The sequence below is a fragment of the Pinus tabuliformis genome, chromosome 8, assembly GCF_031772625.1.
Source record: "Pinus tabuliformis cultivar Carrire ecotype Pingquan chromosome 8, CPIR1, whole genome shotgun sequence".
NCBI lineage: Eukaryota > Viridiplantae > Streptophyta > Pinopsida > Pinales > Pinaceae > Pinus > Pinus tabuliformis.
The window spans coordinates 1,658,291,036-1,658,312,392 of record NC_142294.1 but is presented as its reverse complement, the minus strand read 5'-3'; positions in this window follow the sequence as shown (position 1 = coordinate 1,658,312,392).

Here is a 21,357-nt window from a genome sequence, read left to right as displayed (position 1 = left end):
TTACAATGAATTCTGGAAGACACCAAAGTTTCATAGAACTTCTAGATTTAGTGAATTTCCAAATTTAGCTAAATCCACCATATTCTTCACAAAATCCTGTAATTCCAGACAGCTATGGTTAAATCGTCAACTAGATTTAGTGAGCTACTAAATATGGCATCCAAGTATAACGAGCTCTACTAAATCATGAATGTGGATTAGTCTCGTAAGTCCCTTATGCCTTAAGCCATGACTTATATGAACTGCAGGCTAAACACCAAATCAAGACTATAGATTGGTATTTTAAATTACCTTGCACTTAGCAATGTCCATAATTCTTATTATCAATCCTTAAGGCTCATGTGCTAAACAAACCACAAAGTCCTTGTCATATTCTCCACATAAATCCTTCACAAAATGTTCCTTGGGTGCTCCTTTTGATGCATTGATGGATCATCATATGAATAGAATGTTTCTATATCGGCCTCATCCATCGAAAATTTCCTTCATGTTCCATTTCCAAAACCACCGAGGTGAGAAATATTATCCCCGTGTCACCCACTGCCATGTGTCATCAATAGTTGACCCACTTGGCCACATGAAAATGTTGAATCTTCATATCACATGTCATCCACCTAGACTTACATACCACCCTGTGTTGACATCATCTTGAGATTACATCATGCTACATGTTGTCTTCTCATTTTTCTACCTATCTTTTGGTGATTGGTCCAATTTGTCTCCATCAACCAACAAAATTGTTCCATGTGTCTTCATGCCATGTAATTTGTATGAAGGCGAGGGGGCCATGGAATTGTATTTTCTTAAAAATCCTTATATAAAATTTAAGTCTAAGGTCCTTGGTTTTTACGTTAAATGGTTATTAATGTGAAAATATTTGTGTCTGTCCTAGGACCTTAAGCTGCCACAACCTAATGCACTATTAAAAAAGGGTCGAGACATGAATATATTTCACGAATATTGAGAGGTAAAGTTCCCATCTTGGTATTTATGTCTATGGAATTCGAAAAGGAATTCCATTTAAAAAGGCCTGAGATGGAAATGTTGAAAGAAATTAATGGGGGCTATTCTTGTCTCTTAGTCTCAGGATCTCAAAATTTCAACATAATTCACAATTTAGAAAAGGGTTGATACATGAATGTTTACAGTAATCAACGGGGACTATTCTCATATCTCATGTAATAAGGTAGTCCCTCCTGAGCTTCCAAAAATTATTAACAAGGGAATTTATAAGAAAATAAAAGGTTTTTAAGGAACCTTAAGGCTTGGAACCATATTTGATCTTTAAACGTTAAGAACTTTCAAATCCATTGGATATTTTTATACTTCCATATATTGTTGGAAAACATTTTTCGATATCTATCCATTTGAGTAGTTCTTAAGAGCATTTGAGTTGAATATTAGAGGTAAAAATTGATATGAATATAATTCTCCATAAAATGCATGTTCACTAATCTTCTTGCAACCACCTATTACACCATTAATCTTTGTCACCCAACGAAAACCCTTTTGACATCAATGACATCATCTTTCTAACACAAACTAGAAGAAAACTCATGCTTCCAAGTTAGAGGCAGTGGAACCCACTTTATACAGGAAGTTAATTGGATTTCTTATGTATTTGGTTAACACTATATCATATATATATTTTGATGTGAATACACTTAGTCAATTTATGGTTGACCCAAAGAGAGTGCATTGGGTGGTAGCAAAACACACACTCAGGGATCTTTATGGTATGGTGGAGTATGGTTTGAGTTATGTCCAAGGAGATGGAGTGAAGCTAGTGGGTTATTAAAATTCTTAATGGGTAGGAAACACAACTGAAAAGAAAGGTACTTCATGATATTGTTTCAATTTGAGGTCTCAAGATGTTTATTGGATGAACAGAAAATAGTATTTTCACGGAGCTCTATTGAGTTTGAGTACATGTCAACAAGTTTGGAATCATGTAAGGAAATTTGGTTTTGGAAGTTACTCATGTGGTTGTTTAATCAGAAGTTGGAGCTGACCATGATAAATTGTGATAATTAGAGAAACATCAAACTCTTAGAAAATCCATTGTTTCATGACAAATCAAAACATGTAGAGATCATATATCACTTCATCTAGGACTATGTGTAGAAAGGCAAGGTGAAGATATGATATGTACCTACAGATGAACCCATTGTAGACCTCCTCACAAAGGCCTTAATGAAAGGAAATTTCTTCTTCTTGAGGGAAAACTTTGGGATGGTGAATAACACCATGCTCACTAAGAGGGAGTGTTAAAATTGTAGCTTGCAGAGGTGTATCTGCATAAGCCTTGTGTCTAGGCATGCAAAAGATAGCTTAGTAATTACTTATTTCAACAATTTATATTTTCTAAGTTTAAACCTAGGAAAAACATGATAATTAATTTAATTAGTTATTATTGGCTTTGTAACTTATATTTATAAAGTCTATAACTTTGGAAATTAATATTTATTTTTTTGATTAGATAAAAAGAACTGATAAGATTATTTTTTTCCTTTGACCTTTTTCTTGAATATTTCAAGGTGGAAATAGAGTTATGAGAGAAAATATAAATTGTTGGAATGAGTGGATGAAGGACATGACTGGGATATCACATTAAGTGAGACAAAAGACAATTGATTTGGGTGATAAGAAGGAACGTTGGGCAACTGAGGGTAAGGGACCGAGTTAGCAGAGAGAAAGGGGCTGTTTCCAGGCTATCATCTACTGAAGAGAAGGTTCTGCCTAAGTTGAGTTCACAAGAGAGAGAGAGGTCGAGTCTTTAGGGTTGAGTTCTCTATTGGAGGAGAGGTTGTCTCATAGACCACATTAGCTGAAGAGAAAGAGGTCATACGCTATAGAGGGAGAGGCCATTTTATAGGCCATATTGTTCAGAGGAGAGGGTTTTTTTCTAAGTTTTTATTAGTTGTAAATTATCTGGAACTATTGTTGTAATATTTTCCTAATTTATTCTTTGAAGCCTAATAAAATCTCACTTTGCTAGTTTTTCCCCACACCGAGGTTTTAAAAGGTAAAGGCTATGTAAATTTTATGTGCATGGATTTCTTGTTATTTTGGCATATAATTTGTTAGAAGCTCAATTGTGTTAATTGATAGTAGATTTCAAATCTCTTTTTTTTTTCTAGGTTTTTAGTATGAATAATTTTATAGGTATAAAAAATTATTGGCACATTAATCCTTTGGATGGAATTATAGAAACTAAAAATATATAGGATGATTCATAACCCTTTACATGGAACAAGAATTTATTTGGAATTCAAATCATTTGGGTTAAAAAGAAATAATAAAAGAGAAGTTAAGAGTTAAATCTAGAAGTAGTTGTTGTGCGGTTAGAGAGAATATTATAGCATGAGTTTCAAGAATGGATATTTGAAATAATTGAAATCAAGGAGTATAAAACCACCATTAATCTATGATTTTCATGGATTTTTTAGTAGAAACACTTGAATTGCAGAATTTACAACTTCTATCTTGAACTAGGGATCATGTAGATGTTCGTGTAAAAGAAACTTAAACAATATCAATGATATTAATTACATGTCAAAAATAAGCAAGTTATTTTTTGGAAAATTGAAAGATCGTGTTTATATTCATAATAATTTGCATTTGGATTTGAAGTTAAAGGCTCATCCAAATCTTATTTTGTATGCTTCGAGCTTGTCCCAAATCTATTATAAGATAAAGATGATCTTGACATTGATTGTGATAAAATCAATAATGAAACTAATGATGATAATCATGAACCATTTGGATTTACAATGAAAAGACCTCTTAATGATTAAGATATGGTGATGTAGCATGTAAACCACAATGGAAACAAGACTAGAATTCATTGTGTGCTTTTAGTTTTTTGGCATATCATTTTTTGCATCTAAGTCTGGTTGCATGAGTTGTGTGTATTGTATGCACATAAGTCAAAATGTGAAAATAATTGACATTGAAATCCTAATCTAAAGAAAGAGAGTTGGCCTAAATAAATAGATGAAATAGCATAAATCCATCCCAATCCTAGATATTTTAAGTGACAAAAGGTTGATACTCAAGTTCTTTTAATTCCTCTAGGTGTTTAAAGATACAAATTAAAGATGGATTTATGCTAATGTAATATTTCGTTATTGAAAATTTGAGAAACACACTTTTTTTGTAGTGTATCTTCATTGACAAGCAAAGGATGTATTTCATCACATATATATACAAAGCGATGATATGGATAATTTTTTTTCCATTGAGAAATATATGTATATTTGATGAGGAATATACATGTTTTGGTCCTCTAGTAATTTATTAGAGTTAACGATAAATATCATAATGTCACTTGCAGGAATTGAACTTATGTTTAGTGGATAACAATCATTTCTCCCAACCACCTAAGATAAACCAAATTAATGGATGATAGAATATTATTATAAAATGTGATGGAATTTTATCATATGTGCTCCAAAATTTTGAAAATGTTAAGTTAGATATCTTTTCAAATATGAAAATGAATTTATCACTTTTTTTTTGCCAAATTTTCTAAATACCATATTTTCATGAAACTAAAATATGAATACAAACTAAATAATTTTGATTAAATTTCATAATAATTTTGTAATTATACAAACGATATTTTCATTTAAAATAAATAATAAGAATGATGTTTTAATGCCATAACTTTTTGAAGTATCTAGCACACCAATGGCAATTACTAGTTGTTTTTAAAGAAAAAAAAATGAATTTTATTAAAAAATAATCTACATCATTGAAGTGTTCATGTTTATACTTTCTAGAGTATATTGTTGACAAAAGAACTAACTTACTCTTAATATAATTATGAACAATACAAGTTGAATATATTTAAACTTTAACCAAACTTATTTTTGTAAACATGGTTAATAGGAACAAAAAATGTCAATGCACACTCAACCTTTTGCAAATAAGGATCTTGAATTTTGTGTAAGGAGGATGGAAGTCCAAGAGATCTTTTCCATCAAACCTTTCTGCATAGACCTTATCACATTTGATTTTCTTGGATTTAAAATTGTTAATGACTTTATCAACACTTTTCTTGATGCCTTCAACAATGTTAAATGAACGTTCACTTGAAACATCACATTCACATTCAACTAAAAAGCAACATTCCAAATCTAGACCAAATTCTATTTTGTTAATCTAAAGTTTCACTCTTATGACCTCTAATTCATATATATTTTTCCCTACACCTTTTATGATTCATAACACTTTGAGAAGCTTACTAATTTTATAATAAAATTCCAATGACTTAGATCTTGATAACAAACATTACTTCCCTAACCAAAAACTAGCCACTGTAGTAGCCTTATTCTTTACAAGTCGTGTCAATGTCCTTCTTAATTTATTGTTTGCACCTTGTGGGGTAGTTGTGTCAGTATCAAAATCATATCATTCCTTCATATTTAGTTTTTGCACTGTGCGGGGATGGTTAATATGAGCTTGAAAGAAAAATTTGGAAGGTGTTGTAGTCTAAATATTTAGCATAAACAAAAGTTGTACTTTATAAAGACTGCAAAGAAATTGCTATTAAAAAAACATAGTTTGACGAGAAATCTCTAGAGTTATGTTGACGATATTGGAAGTCTACCAACATTAGGGGATCTCCCTGGTATAAATTCCCAATTAGACTCTACATCGTTGGTATGGGAGCCCCATCACATATGATGCCCCAGTGGCCATTAGTTGAGTTTATGATTTTCCTTGGCGAGAAACAATAACATATGAGAGAAAGCAAAATTACTCTTGAGATTTGAAAGTAGGTTAGCTTTGTGAAACATGCAAATATGTTGTGCATAAAATTACTTCACAAATCAAAGTGAACAACATGAGCCTTTATAAGAATAATATTAGTACTATTCTAATAAACACACACACTTGAAGGATGAATTGTTACTTAGTTGGAAAATAGTTTTCAATCAAGAAATGATCATGAAAGCATAAAGAAATACATTTTCATTAATATTTTTACTAAATATAACGAATTATTTCATTCCTTTAATAGCTATAAACACAAATACATACCATAACTATTACAAGAAAAGTCTTACAATAAGTTATGATACATGCATGAAAAGTTTGTTTTGCACTAGAGAGCTTCTTATGATTACATAGAAGAAATGAGATGCATTATTACATAGACATTTCATTTGTTCCAATAGTGAAACATGGAAGAAATTTATTTTTTGGTAAAACTAAATTACCCTCCTAATCCACCTGTGTTTGTAAATATTTCTATCAAAATTCAACAACTAAATTGGTGTTAGTGGGGTGGTTATTTCTAGCCATAACCAACACCTCATGGGAAGTTACATAACCACATATATGGGGTTGTGGCATTTTGGACCGCAGTAAGAAACATTTCTAACATTCTCCCACTTGATCCAAATTGCCACAAACATAATTCTTTAAATGATTATCCTCCCTTTCTAGTTTCTCACAAAAGAGTTTCAATGAATGAATCATGACAATAAATAATCTATTAGATGAATACTACCTTTCATATATTACAATAGCATTGATTCCCTTTAAAATACACTTTATGTGGCATAGTTATTTATGAGTGTGTAAAAACATTTCCATTCAAGGTCCAAATTTATTGTCTCAATGGACAATCTGCCATTCATTATTCCTTTATGTGCACACATCTGAGTAGACAAATATACTAGGAATCAATGAAAACATAATTGCAATTATCAAACTAAATGGTGTCTCAAATGTGCATAAGAAACAAAGCATGAAACAAGTTAATGAGTTTCATATGCTCTACATGTTCTCCATACAACATAGGTGGTAACCCTTTCATCATTGGATCCACAGTCATTAACTGATTGTTGATTTTCTCAATAGTCACCCAATGATTTTGAACATGTTATTTAACAATTGAAGGTACTTTATTTCAATGTGTTAGTTTGAGTTACTATTCTTATTGTTGCTAGCAAAGTGAGCTATAGTGAAATTATCAAAGTAAACTTAATGGCCTAAAGATGCAGTCTACAACTCTAAGCCTTGTGATGAAATTCCATAACCATAAAAAAATTGAGCTAGCCTCATAAAATGTTATATATACTTTGCAGCCATAATAGAAGAAGTTATCAAATTATATTTTTTTCCCCATGAGATGGAACCTTCTACAAGTAGGAAGATATATCTTGATTCAAACTTCCTAGAGTCGAGACATCCTACATAATTTGAGTCTAAATACCCAATCACTTCCAAATGGTCTGATTATTTGTATGTGAGCATTTAGTATTTTTTACCTTGCATGTATGACATAGCTTTCTTTGTGGCCCTTCCATGATCAATTCATGGTGTACTTTGATATTGGCCTACCATTCCAACTGAGAATCAAATATCTATTCTTGTATAGACCTATGCATACATTAGACTTCTGATGCAAATGCATAAGAAATGGAATTCATTTCTTCCCATTCCAAATAATTTTTTAGTCATTTATTAAGACAAAAATCATCACCTTTAACAATGGATGCCACACTAGGTGAACAATCCTTCGTGGGAAAGATTTCTAGAACCTTATTAATGTACACATTTTAAGACAATCATAATATCCCTCATGATCTCTCTCTATGAATCTCTATGCCAATTTAAAAAGAGGCTTCACACATATCAGTCATATTAAAGTTCTATTTCAAAAGTAGTTAAACCTCATGTAGAAACCCCATATCCTTACTGGAAAGTAGAATATCATCCACATATAAGACTAAGAATATCTATTTTCTCCCACTAGAATTAAGGTATATACATTGATCTAGGATGTTCTCCATAAAATTGAATGAAGAAATGACACCATGAAATTTAAAATACCATTGGCATGAAGCTTGTTATAGCACATATGTGGATTTTCTAAGTTTGAAAATCAATTGTTTTTCTTTATCTACAGGAAAACCTTTAGGGTGACTCATGTAGACCTATTCCTCTAGATCCCCATTAAGAAAATCTATTTTCGCATCAACTTGATGTAGCTTTAGACAAAATCAGTTATTAATGCTGATGAGGCTCATCATTGGGTAAAATATATGGACCTTAATACACCTCCAATCTTGTTAGATCTCAGAATTTTGTGATCCATGATGTAGAGAATAGTCTTTCGGATTAATCACATAGTAAGGAGATGTTTCGAACCAACTAATGTGGTTCATCCTTAGGACAAGTCGTGAGGATGAACCACATTAGTTGGTTCAAAATGTCTCCTTACTATGTGATTAATCCAAAAGACTATTCTCTACCTCCAATCTTACTAAAATAAAATCTTCTCATAATTCTTTACATGTTTTAATTATATTTTGGTTAATGAGATGAGTAAAAGTAAGATGTTATGTCTAGTGGTCTAATGTGCATTGACTGCATTTTTTTGGGAGCAAATTATGGCTAACTAAGGTGTAGGAACTCGAATGAGACAAGAAGGATAGATTATAGGAGATGGATCTCCCTCATTAAATCCTCACTCATTCGAAGATCCCTCAATCAAATCACACCAGATCAGAGTTGTAGGTAGCCGATACATGAGGATCATTGACAACCGAGCCAGTGATAGTTAAGAGCCAGTTAATCTTAATATTTGGAGCCAAGCCTCCCTAGATTTAAGGAAGTTATTGGAAAATTCAGTTGTATGAATAAGGAGGCTTAGAGCCTCATTAGGATTCGGATTTTTTATGCAATATATCTAAACACTTTCAAGTTGAAGGATTGTGACAAAACACTGTTATGTAATTTTTTGATATGTTAATGGAATGAGCATTCCTTTGATCTAGAATTGTCTTGACTCAGAGTACTGAAGCTCTTGGGTTAGGGCCTAGCCCTAGCAGTAGAGGTTCCTCTTACTTTACTTGTATGCTTAGGTTATTTCATAGATTACTTTTTGAATTGATTTTGGCATTGTTACATTGCAAGTATTGGTGAATTTGATTAGTTTGCTCCATTTGTGCATAGATTTACTAGTAGCATTAGAGAGATAAGGAAATATAAAAAAAGGATGATACTAGGTGGATCTTGCCTCATTCCTCCCTTCAAGGACCATGTTTTGAGGAAAAACTCCCATTTAGCCCAAAAAGACAGAATTATGGTTTCTTATGAAATTTAGGGTTTTTTTGCTAATTAGGTCAACATCTTTCAGTTTTAGAAGATAGGTTGCAGTGGTCATTTATGATATCTTAAGCTTTGTAGTAGATTTCATGGTGATTTCATAATAGGCTTCAAGCATTTCCATGCATGAACTATGCAAATAAATGATGAAATTATGTTTTCCTATGTTGTTGTAAACCTCTCTTATTTTGAAATGATTTATGGATAAATGCCAACAATGATGTGTATATTGCAGGAGTTTCAATATTGCAGGAAGACCTCATATCACAAGCCTCAGCCAAACCATACCCACCCTTGATCGCCAAAGGTCACTAAGTTTATAATATGAGTTATCATTTCTGAAATATGAGCACCAGTATTGCAGAAATGATAACTCAATAATCTGGTGCTTATCACTTTTTGGCATCATTGCCAGGGAGGTGTCTGAGTAGATGTGATTTCTGCTTTCTTTCTTCCATTTCTCATGTCTTTCATTATTCTATTAGTTTCATTTTTGCAAAATAGTTTTAAGTTGGTTTGCTTTCCTTTCCATTCTGCAAGTGATTTCATTCAGAAGTTAGTTTCAATTTAGTTTGTATTTTCAATTCTGAAATTAGTCTTAAAGCTTGAAAAACAAAACAAAACACTTCTTTCATGCCTCGTAGGAATAGGGATAACTTAGGAAAATTTCTACCAAATACCCCCACTACTTCAAACAACCAACCTTCCCACTTCTTTAGTGGTTGTGAATTAGAGGACCCCTTAGGTGAACAACCAGATATTTTTTAAGAGTCTATAGATGATCCAGATTTAAACATGAACGCAACAAATACAGAGATAACCATAAACAAAAATATGCAGCGAAAGTAATACTTCATTTCATCAATGGAAAATATTAAAATATGCTTACAAACAGAAATGGAAATAAACCAACTAAGGTGATGGTAGCTTATCTCTGAGAAGAGATGTGGTGGCTACATGCCTCTAAATTGTGTTACAATGAGGCTCGAAGGCCTATTTATTGTTGAGAAACAATGGAAAACCCTAAACATCCAAAAATCTAACCCTAGAAGATGAAACACCAAACTGTAGGACTCGTTTGGGTAAATTGGTACGCAACTTCCTCGGGTCGTAACTTTGGCATACGATCTTCGTTTGACGCGCACAATATCTCGCTAGAAAGATATATCTGAGAACTACAACTTTGGGAAGAGAAACATCAGTCCATGGACCCATGTTTCTCCTATTTTTCCCAAAAAACATCGTTTAGGGCCTCAAAACAGCTTTGAAAGTTCAAGACCCGAAAAACTGTTAAAAATAGTAAATTTTGCTACAATTAAGGAAACTGAAAAGCTAAAAGAAAAAATGGTGGGGGTCTAAGTGGACTTGGTGGGTGGCCACTAATATCCACCTGGATCACTCCTAGCCATAGACACCCATCGTGCACCAATGTGAACAGCTGGCGCATACAAATTATGTTAATAGGGGTGTGATGGTAATGTGGCACCCATAGAAACTTGAGCAACCCTGATTGCTCGACACCACAGACCCATTCCTTCGTTTCCAGTGTTGTAATACTCATTTATTCATAGTAAACTCTCTTCATATATTTTTCCATTGCTAAGTGTGGGAACTTAGCGTCATTCGTGAGGTCCCAATCCTCCATCTTCAATAGTGGGATTCGCGCAAGCCTTGGACCTTCAAAAGGAACCTGCTCCAGTAGTAGGGGCATGGAAATGGTGAATTTCTCTGCATTTGGGTCCGTTATGATCTTCACCTTTCCCTTTCTCGGAGGGATATATCCAGGTAACTTTGTGATAGTTTCCACGACTTTAGCGTCAATATCTTCAGTTTCCTGGCCTTCTTTAGCCACCAGGTCTACAACCTTCTCCTTATATTTTACTGGCTGCACTGACTTTTTCTGCTTTTTCTTTGCTACAGGTTGCTTTTCTTTCGTGATAGTTTGGTTGTCTTTTGCCATGGAATGTTTTGGCCTTGGTGACCTGGGCGCCATGGGCACTGCAGACGTAGCTTCAACACTGGATACTTCTGGGACTGGTGCGTCAGATACAACTGCTTCCGAACTCAAGGCTTTGGCAGGGTTGGTGGCAATCATCCTCTCCATAAACAACTCACGAGCTTCAAGAGAAATGTATGTGTGTGTGAAGAATTCCTCCCAAAACACTTGGCTCATAAGAGTGCAAAGTGTTCTCTGTTGGGCTGGCATGCAAAATTTATAGGGGGTTTTGAATTCAAATCTGACCGTTCCTCCCAAATTATGACAATTAATGTTGTTTTGGCGACATATCTTCAAAGATTTTTACCTTAAATGCCCCAACCCACTCCTTTTAACCGTCTTCTAGCTGTCAATTCATGAACAATGACTCCAATGGTCACTTTTTATTTGTGCTGCAAAGCGCCTCCTTCCATGGCGCATCTACTTGAGCGTAGCTCCCTAGATTGCATCTTCGTCATTGTCCACGTAGCCCGCTTGTTGTGTAGTCCTCCAACCCTGGCAGTGTAGTTTATAGTCACACGCTCCCTCACAACTACCTAGAGCACTAAGACTATCCTGCCACCATATAGTCATTGTGTAGGATCTCTTGTATACAACTTCAAGCAGCTTCCATTCACCCTTCCCGGAAAAGGTTCTCCATTCAGCTTTGCGAGTTGAACATCTTCTTCCATCTGTAATTTCTTTGATAATATATGGCCCCAGCTAATGCATATAAAAGTTTCCCAGAAACTTAGTGAATTTACTATCATATAATAGGATAAGATCATTTACCTTGAACGTGCGAAGCTTGATGTGGAGATCATGCCATGCTTTTTCATGTTCCTTCTGTACTTGCTGATGGAAACCTGCCAAGAATCGGTCCTCTTTAAGCTCCATCAGCTGCGCCAGTCGTTCCTCCAAGGCTTCATGATCCGCCATACCTATAAGAGCTATGATGCACAGACTAGGCATAATATGCTCCATTGGTGTTACAACTTCGACACCATATACCAGTCTCAATGACGTTTTCCCTGTTAGCTTCTTGCAAGTAGTCCTATACGCCCATAGTACTGCTGGTACGTAAACATCCCAGTCATTTCACAATGCGTTGTAGATCTTCATCAACACATTCTCCATAATCTTATTGAATGTTTCAATAGTTCCATTGGCCTATGGGTGATATGGTGTACTCTTCTAATGATAGACCTGAAATTCTTCTATTAACACGCTGATTATTTCATTCAGAAAGTGCATACCTTTGTCACTCATCAACACTTTCAGGCAGCCAAATATGATTAAGACATACTCAAACAAATGTTTTTATATTTTAGCCCTTGTACAATCCTTAACCAGCGATGTCTTTGCCCATCTGGTTAGATATTTCATTGAAGTGATGATGTAGCACGCACCACCTTTCTTCCCTGGGGGTTGAATTGGCCCAACGAAGTCAATCACCATTTCTCAAAGGGTTGTAAAGATACTTGGGGTTGTAATGGAAATTCATCCCTTGGCGATGGTTTTCCTGTTCTTTGACATGCATCACACACCTTACAATATGCCTTGGAATCCTTGTACAACGTTGGCCACCATAGACCTACATGCAAAATATTCTACGCAGTCGCCTTTCCTGCATAATGTCATCCTACAGCACCTCCATGAGCTTCAGTTAGAATGCTATCTCTATCAAAATTTGGCACATATCTTTGCAATATTTAATCTATAAACATCTTATACAAATGTCATGAAATAACTGAAAAGTCTGTCGCGCGCACTACTAGTTCCTTCTTTTGCTAACTTGTATACCCTTCCGATGCCATCCCCATAGTCAAAATGTGAATGGTATCTGCAAAATGGTTGTCTGCTATGCGCACCATGAAGAGCTATGCATCTGGCATCACTTCCTCCAGATTATTGGGCTCCTCTCCTATTTTGATCCGCAATAGATGGTCAGGTCCTGCATTTAACCTCCCTGTCTTCACAATTAATTCAAAGTCATACTCCTGGAATAGTAGCAGCCATATGTAGATCTTCCCCCCCAACACAGGCTTATTGACCAAGTATTTCAAAGCAAAATGATCTGTGTACATCTTGAAATTCCCTCCTAACAGATAGTACTTGAACTTCTACAGTGCATACACCATGGCCAATCCTTCGCGCTCAATCATTAATTAATTCTTCTCAGTCTTCGATAATTTCCTACTCACGAAGGCTATAGGTTGGTCCATTTCTCCTTCACTGGCTTCCATTAATACTTCACCCAACACAATTCAAGAGGCAACCACATGTATGTGAAATTCCTTCTTCCAATCCAGGAATACCAAGATCAACGCAGTGACCATCTTTTCTTTCAGGACATCTAAGCTACGGTGACATTCTTCGTCCCAACAGAATGTTGCGTCCTTCTTCAGCAGCTTCTCCATGGGCATGGTAATCTGAGCATATGCTTTGATAAAATTTCTATAATATCCTGTATGTCCCAGCGTCGCGCGTAGTTGCTTAACGTTCCTTAGGGCTTCCAAATTCACGATTACTAGAATCTTTGCACGGTCCACCATCATCCCTTGCTTTCACACCACGTGACCCAACAAGATTCCAAAGGGAACATATAAGATGCATTTCGTCAACTTCAGCGTGATCTGGTATCTACGACACATATCCAACATCAAGTGAAAACTTGCTATATGGTGCTTTACTAATTCGAAAATTGTCCAGTCATCAAAGTATACTTCCAGGAATGTATGAATGAACTCCTTGAATGTTGTGATGACTACGGGAGAAAATATCATAGGTTCATTCTTGAGTCCAAACAACATCATAGTGTATTGAAAGCAACCCCATTCTATCACGAAGGTCATTTTTTTCCTATCCTCAGGTGTGATTTTAATTTGATGGTACCCCGAGAACCCATCAATGAATGAGTAGGCCTCCTGCCCTACAACATTGTCTAATACTTCATCAGTAAATGACGTCGAGAAGGGATCATGGACACACACATCGTTAAGCTTCCATAGATCTATGAAAATCCAAATTTCTCCCTTATGTTTCTTCTCCTAAACGACCATCAGGCTTACCCAATCAAATTCTTCAAATGGTTTGATAATGCCCACCTCGAGCATCTTATCCAACTCTTGGCGAACCTTTTCCTTGTATTTAGGATTAGGGCGATATGGTCTTTGTTTAATAGGCTTTGTGTCCGGTTTGAGAGTGATTTTCATAATGCCCAAATATCCCACTATGCCCTTCAAATATGAAAACTTGGTAGGTAAAAGACCCTGATATTCATGGAGTAACTCAACAACTTTATCCACAGTAGTGTCATCCCAAGAATCTCCAATCCTTTTAAACTTTGGATCTACTTCAGTACCAATGTTTACTTACTTTGCCTTCAATGGTGTAGTGATGTACAGGTTGTCTATGTGCTGACCCTTGACTTTGTGATGCCCTTCTGCCTCTGGAATATTAATATTTCTTGGATCGTCATCCTCCTCTTCAGCTGTCACATTATAACATTCCAGCACATGGCGCAGTTGGGTGCTCCAATATGGTTGGACCCACTCCATAGGTTCTTGCGGCGTTCTAAAGACAATTGCCTTAATCTCCTATAGGGATTCATCGATGATCGCAAAGTCTCAAAATTGAATGTTAATAAGAACCCTTCCCTCAATATATCCCACTCCGCGATGCCATGGTAGAGCTCCATTTCGAGATACCAGTTCATGGGAATTGTAACCAAAGTATGGAAAAATAAATGTACCCACTCCCGTTGTGGTTTTGTCCCCCATGCTTTAGTCCATTTTTCTAAGTGATCATGTGGATCGTCATTCTCGCTATATTTCTTAGTTAATCTAACATTAGGCTACCCAAACCGTAATCTCATTATCCTTCTATAATCCCGCCATCCATCAAATCTATCCTTTTGTGTACCCCACCATCGTGCGGGCATAGCATGTAGTGCCAAGTCTAATGCTTGGAAGCGGTGATCCTCAGGAACTTCACACTCAAATGCATCCAAAAAATTATCCACATTAGTTAAACCATCATAATAAGGTAAGTTCCTTACCTCCGACGAAACACAATGCAACGATTTTGTCATCATATTTCATCACAACGTGGATACTTCATGCAAATGATTTTGCCAATGTTCCAACTCTTCATCTAAATCAGAGGTACAAAAACTCTCCCGGTCCCATGGAATCCATCCATCTGCCGTTGGTTTGATCCAGTCCTGGTCTCACGCTGTTATTTTGTAGATCTGATCCAGTTCATCATCACTTTATTTATAGTTGCGGACTGGTTCAGTGTAGCATGCCCCTTCTACAGGCTCCAATGGCACTACAACCCGAAGCAATTTCCTTTCAAATGAAACTGTCCTCTTCTTCAAATTGATGACCCCATTCATGTCAATGGCCTAGTCAATTCCTAGGAGTGCAAGGTATTGATTACTGTCATCCATCACACTTACACCTTCTATGTCAACAATTACTCCATATAATCATCCCATAGGGATGATCTTCTGTTGGTTCACCATTCTGAGCTAAATTGGAGACCACTGTAGTGAAGGTATCCCCTTTCTTTCACATGTTTTCTTTGGTAGTATGTTCGCATCAGACCCCAGATCCATGATGATCTGGTCCATCTCATAATCTCCTATCTACGTGGTGAGCCTCATCTCGTGCCTTGTTCTTGCCTTATGTTTTCCAATTTTTCTGGCCACCCAATGTCCATTAGGGGCCTTCGCTTTTCTGGCACATTTGTTTATTAACTTCTGCAGGCCTTCCACAACTTTTCTAACATGCAACAGTTTTATGCAGGTCTCCAAAAATGTAGTAATAACAGAGGGGTCAACCTCTACAGGTGTGCTGGTGTCTTGCATCTTGTCTTGACTCCCTGAGGTGGATGCCTCAGCAAAGCTTTTCTTGGCCTCCATAAATGTTTCCTTAGCGCGTGCCAGATCAAAACCCACTTCCTTCTCTGGGGCCTTGCTGACCCATCCATCCTTGTTAGGATTTTTACCCTTATCATCGTGAGTTGTTATTCCACTTCTCAACACTATATTCACGTTGTGATCTTCCTTGCGGGGCTCCGCTCTCATCATCTGTAAGTTATGCATAGGTTTCTGAGGTTGCCCCTTCTTCTTCTGCATCTTAGCTATCAGCATCAGGCATTCTTCTATAGTGTGGTAAGACTAGCTACAATATTTACATGACGGGCATGTCTGATTCTGACACTCCCATGTGTAGTGCCTTGGTGTTCTGTAGTTGTAACAGATAACCTGACCCCGACCTCTACCATGCCCTCCTCCTCGGCCTCACCCTCGCCCCTTATATCCTCCACGTGTTCCTCTGATGCCCTGCTCTGGAGGCCGAGTTTCTACTTGCATTCGTTATGTAGGTGTTATTTCCATCATCAACTCATAGTTGTGACAGTGGTGCTCATTGTGGCCCACTAATTTACATAAGTCACGGAACAATTATTGAGGTTTCTGGACAAACTTTGGAAGCAAATGACAGTTATCATTTGCGTGTTGTCCAACAACCTGACAAATATCGCACCATAGTGTAGCCCCCACGCTTGGCCCTACTGGAGCTTCCGGCCTTCGGGGAATTGGTTCCCCTCCTGTAATATAATTCGTGAATATGGGACAATGGTCTTTATCGTGTCCCTGGATCTTACACTTTAGACACTAGACTTCCACGCGCACCTCTAGTTTAGTCTCCTTGTATTTCTTCAAGCTCTGAAATTCTAAGCAGAGGCTCTATAACGAAGAGTGAATCTTATGTACCCCCAAGGTCGCATCCTAAATGGGCGTTGCAGGCAACCTCATCGTAATTTCCAGGGCTTCTTCTTGAGTTCCTATCTTCTGTTGCAACAGAGCAATCCTCAAGTGAGGCAGAAGCGAAGCTATAAACCACTCGGGATGTTGACCATCTGTGAGTTGAATGTTAGCTTCTTGAATCACACATTTCAACCTTTGATATAATTCCCAAGGCATCTCATCAACCTTCATTGTGATTTCCTTAAATCCATCTGTTGACTGCGAGTCAGTTTTAGGTTTACTAAATTCCTTATTTAAAGCAGCCTTAGTTTCTGCTAGCGATTCTAGAGGATTATCAGAACAATACTTAATATACCAAGTCAATGCATGATCCTATAGAGCGGTGACCAACTATATCTTCTTTATATTGTCATCAGTAATCTGCTATGTCGTCCACACAACATTTGCAACAAACCAAAACTACTATGTATCTTCACTCCCTATGACCTTGAAAATTGACAGCGTCATTGTTTTTGACATGTTGAATGGTGGTGGTGGTGGTGGAGGTGTGGACGAAGGTGTATGTGGTGGAGGTGTAGGTGGAGGTTGAGTGGTCGGATGATGTGTTCGTGGAAAACCCTGTGCTATCATATGGAAAACTCTCTATGATGAGGCTTTTACCACTCCACCATTGTCACTCGAAGGAGATCTAATCAACGGGCTATATTCTAGACCTGATCTCTCTCAAAATCTAAAGACTTTTCCACTTCACATAGCTTCAAACATCAAGGCAATGACATAACCCGTTCTTCACATAACAACATTTTAATCTAGGTATTCAAAGATCTTAAATATTTACCTCATAGTCCCTTGAAAAATCTCTACTCTAATTTGTTGTAGTTGACTGAGGTATCAACCACAAATTCTGTAACAAATCCTCCCAGAATTAGATTGAGCCAATGATCAATATCCCATGCGATCTGATTTTAAGAGGCTTCTAACCGTCGCACTAATTTAGGAGTCCACACTATAGGATTATCAAGCTTCCACCTTCCTTGGCTGGCTGTCAATTTGGCTAACCACTCATACAGTTCAATGGGAAACGTGCAAAAGATTATTTCATGTATCTCTGTATACAGCTACCTGTTCAACCACTCTTCCTTCGATAGGCGTGATTATTGTTTTCTTGCACCACGAAATCGTGAATCTTCCGATCCAACCACTTCTCAATTTCTTTCTTGGTCGGGTTCCAGTGATGTGACATCACACATCTCCTTCAATCCGATCCTAGTCCTGGAAATAGAACCATTTGTTGGCTTAGGGGGTCCTGACCCAGGTTCAAAGTTAGTTGTGCCAACCAACAAATCCTTACACTACTGGCCCTTTTGGAAAAAACCCCCGTAGTGCAGGCTGCATTCTCACCCAAAGTAGTATGGGGGATGCAAGAACCAAGTTTCTGCATCTAGAGATGTGTGTGATGTCTTTTAGTTCCCTGGATCTGCCTTTACATAGATCAATAAGCCCCTAGGGCTCGATACTGAAAATCTAGTAAACAACTTTCAAACCTTTGCGAAGGTCGACTATCATTCTTTGTGAACCCTTAATAGCTGATTAATCCACTTACGTGCATTGGAGAACAACCCTTAATTAGTGTTCACATAGATCTACTTAATTTATTTAGTAAACATAACAGAATTCATCACAGTCTTCGTGAAATTACTTAACATGCATTATGTACATTTATTAATACTTATTCAATAGAATTGCACATCGTTAGATCAATATTTCATAAACACATTATTCATCCACAACATATATTGTAAACAGAAGTAAACAAAGATAAACAAATATACACAAGACTTCATCGGTATATTTCTTTATTTATCTTCAATTCAGCTTTACAAACTCAAAACTACCCCGTGCACTTAGCTCCAAGGGTCTGTGCACTCAACTCTGGACTCTACCTAGGCCTTTGTGCACTCAGCTGCAGGGGTCCATGCACTTAACTACGGACTCTACCTAGGCCTCTGCGCACTCAGCTCTAGAGCCTTTCTTTCCTATCTGAACCACTTCTCTATGCTATCACTTCTCCCTTATTGACCCATTACATCCCAGATATCTCTAACATGCCTTAGACTCTCTAAGACACACCTATTTATAGCCTTTTACATAAAATCCCATGGTCCGCGGACCATGGGTGGATCTCAAAACTGACTCAAACTTTACATAAACAAGGGGCTAAAACTCCTTTGAATCCTAATTATATACGTGCTCCCCATCCACAAATCACTAAGACTTTACATTAGTTACAAAAAATACATCAAAACATGGGTTATTTTAACCCCAAAACTGACCCAGGGGACCCCATCGCAACATTCCTTCTTTGCTAGACTTATTTTACTTCTCCTTCACTTAGATGATGACAATATGAGTGAGTGACTAAAGGAGGTTGAGTTATTTCCCTTATATAGGCTTCCAAGGAGGAGGACATGCCCTAATGGGGTTGACTTCTTAGTTGTGAGGATGTCTTGGTCTTGGAGGGTATTTTGACACTTTTAAATAAAAAAATAATTATTTTTACAAGTTACAATGTGATCGATGGGGTATTATTCATACGACAATAAATCTTTTGACTTATTGACCCTAGGACAAATCCTAGAAGCACTTAATGTGTGCTTGACCTCTAAATAAAATAGCTTGAGCATGAAACCCATTATACAAAAATAACAATAATATTTTTTCTTTGTTTTTACAATATTCAAGAATCAAAAGTATGTTTCATATTTGTGAAGACCAAACCTAGTTACACATTTCAACAAAACAAAGACAATAATATGCACCAACATGAGTCAAGACCTCTATTGGAGCAAGCAACAAATAAAATGACTTTTGAAGAAGTAAAAGGAGTGCTCCTACTAGCATACTCACTATCTTCTTAGTTTTCAGATACTAAGAGGAGCAGGATTGATGACATGGAAATAGATTAGGAAAGAGATTCCTACTCTAATAAGTTCAAAGTGATAGAGATAAAAGAAGATGATGATGAAGAAGAGGGAATTTATAAATCTCTCGCAGTGATCGCATGTACTATTTTAGGTACATCAAGTAATCACATGATATCTAAAGGCTCACAAGTCATAGTGAAACATGTCATATCAACAGCCTTAACTTCCTTGAAGGCCATGTAGACCTCTCATATTTAGATTGGAAAGGAACCATCATCCCTCATTGTAGAATTTGAAAGTACAACCAAAGAGTATAAACAAGAAATGAAAAGAGACCTTCAACTTACTGAAACTGGGAAAATTCCAGACACTCAAATTATTAGTGACTTGGATTACAAGGGAGCTAAGTTGAATTTGGTACTCTTGAAGGCCAAGGGCAAAGAAGTTCACTCTGTCAAAGACTATGGGTCCACTCAGATAACCATTGATCTATCCTAAATATCTTTTCCTATCACCTACAATTTTTCCAAGGCTCTGAATTACATCACATACAATGAAGCCTATAAATCCCATTCATCCATAAAAATATTAATATAGGACTCAATAGGGCAGAGAAGAAATTGAAGAAAGAGAAAGTGAAAACTAGGGCAAGAATGTTGAAAATTGAAGGCTTGGAGAAGGAAATTCTAAAAATGTTTCTTTTTGAGAATCAATTCCAAGAATATAAGAATATGTTATATGAAAATAATAATGAAATCAAGCTCTTGAGAAGACAGGGAAAGTGGGAGGCTTATCCATTTCAGACGATGAAGTTGATGGAGGTAGAGAAATAAAAAGAGGAGTTGGTGAAAATTTGTATGAAATCATCCAAGAGGCATAACAATACAAATACCAAGTCTTTCTATTGAAATTAGAAGTGGCCGATATGAAAGTCAAAAGCGATGGAGAAATTTTCATCATCCAGACCCAATAGGCAATTTCGCTACAATTTTGGAAATTTTTTCAATGAATGGAAAAGTTAATAGACTAAGGAATTTATGGGGGCTATTAAAGATGAATAATTGGCGGAAAACAAAGAGAAATTGAAGAATTAAAAAATTGTGTATAGGAACAAGAGAAGTCATATGACTAGGTCAAGTGAGAGCTAGACACCATAAAAAAGAAACATTCCTTTGAATCCAATATTAAGGTGATATATCACACTATATCATATAAGATCACTAATGATATGTAAATTATGAGAATTGGGAGTGACTTACACTATTATAGGAAAATGGGTATTGGTCGTAGAGGCCAGAAAGGAGGAAAAAGCCACAAGAATGATGCTAGAGACAAAGCCACAACAATGCAATAAATAACATAGAGTAAATGGAGAAGAAGGAAAGAGAGATGTTTGACAAGGTAATGAAGGTCATGGAAGATTTTGAGCCATTATTAAGGAGAGGTTTTCCAAGGTTCATGGACATGAATGGGCTTGTATCACAAAAGGAATATTATCAAATTTCCTTGGAAGAAGACATAAATTATCCTATAGAATTTTAAAAAGGAAAGATATA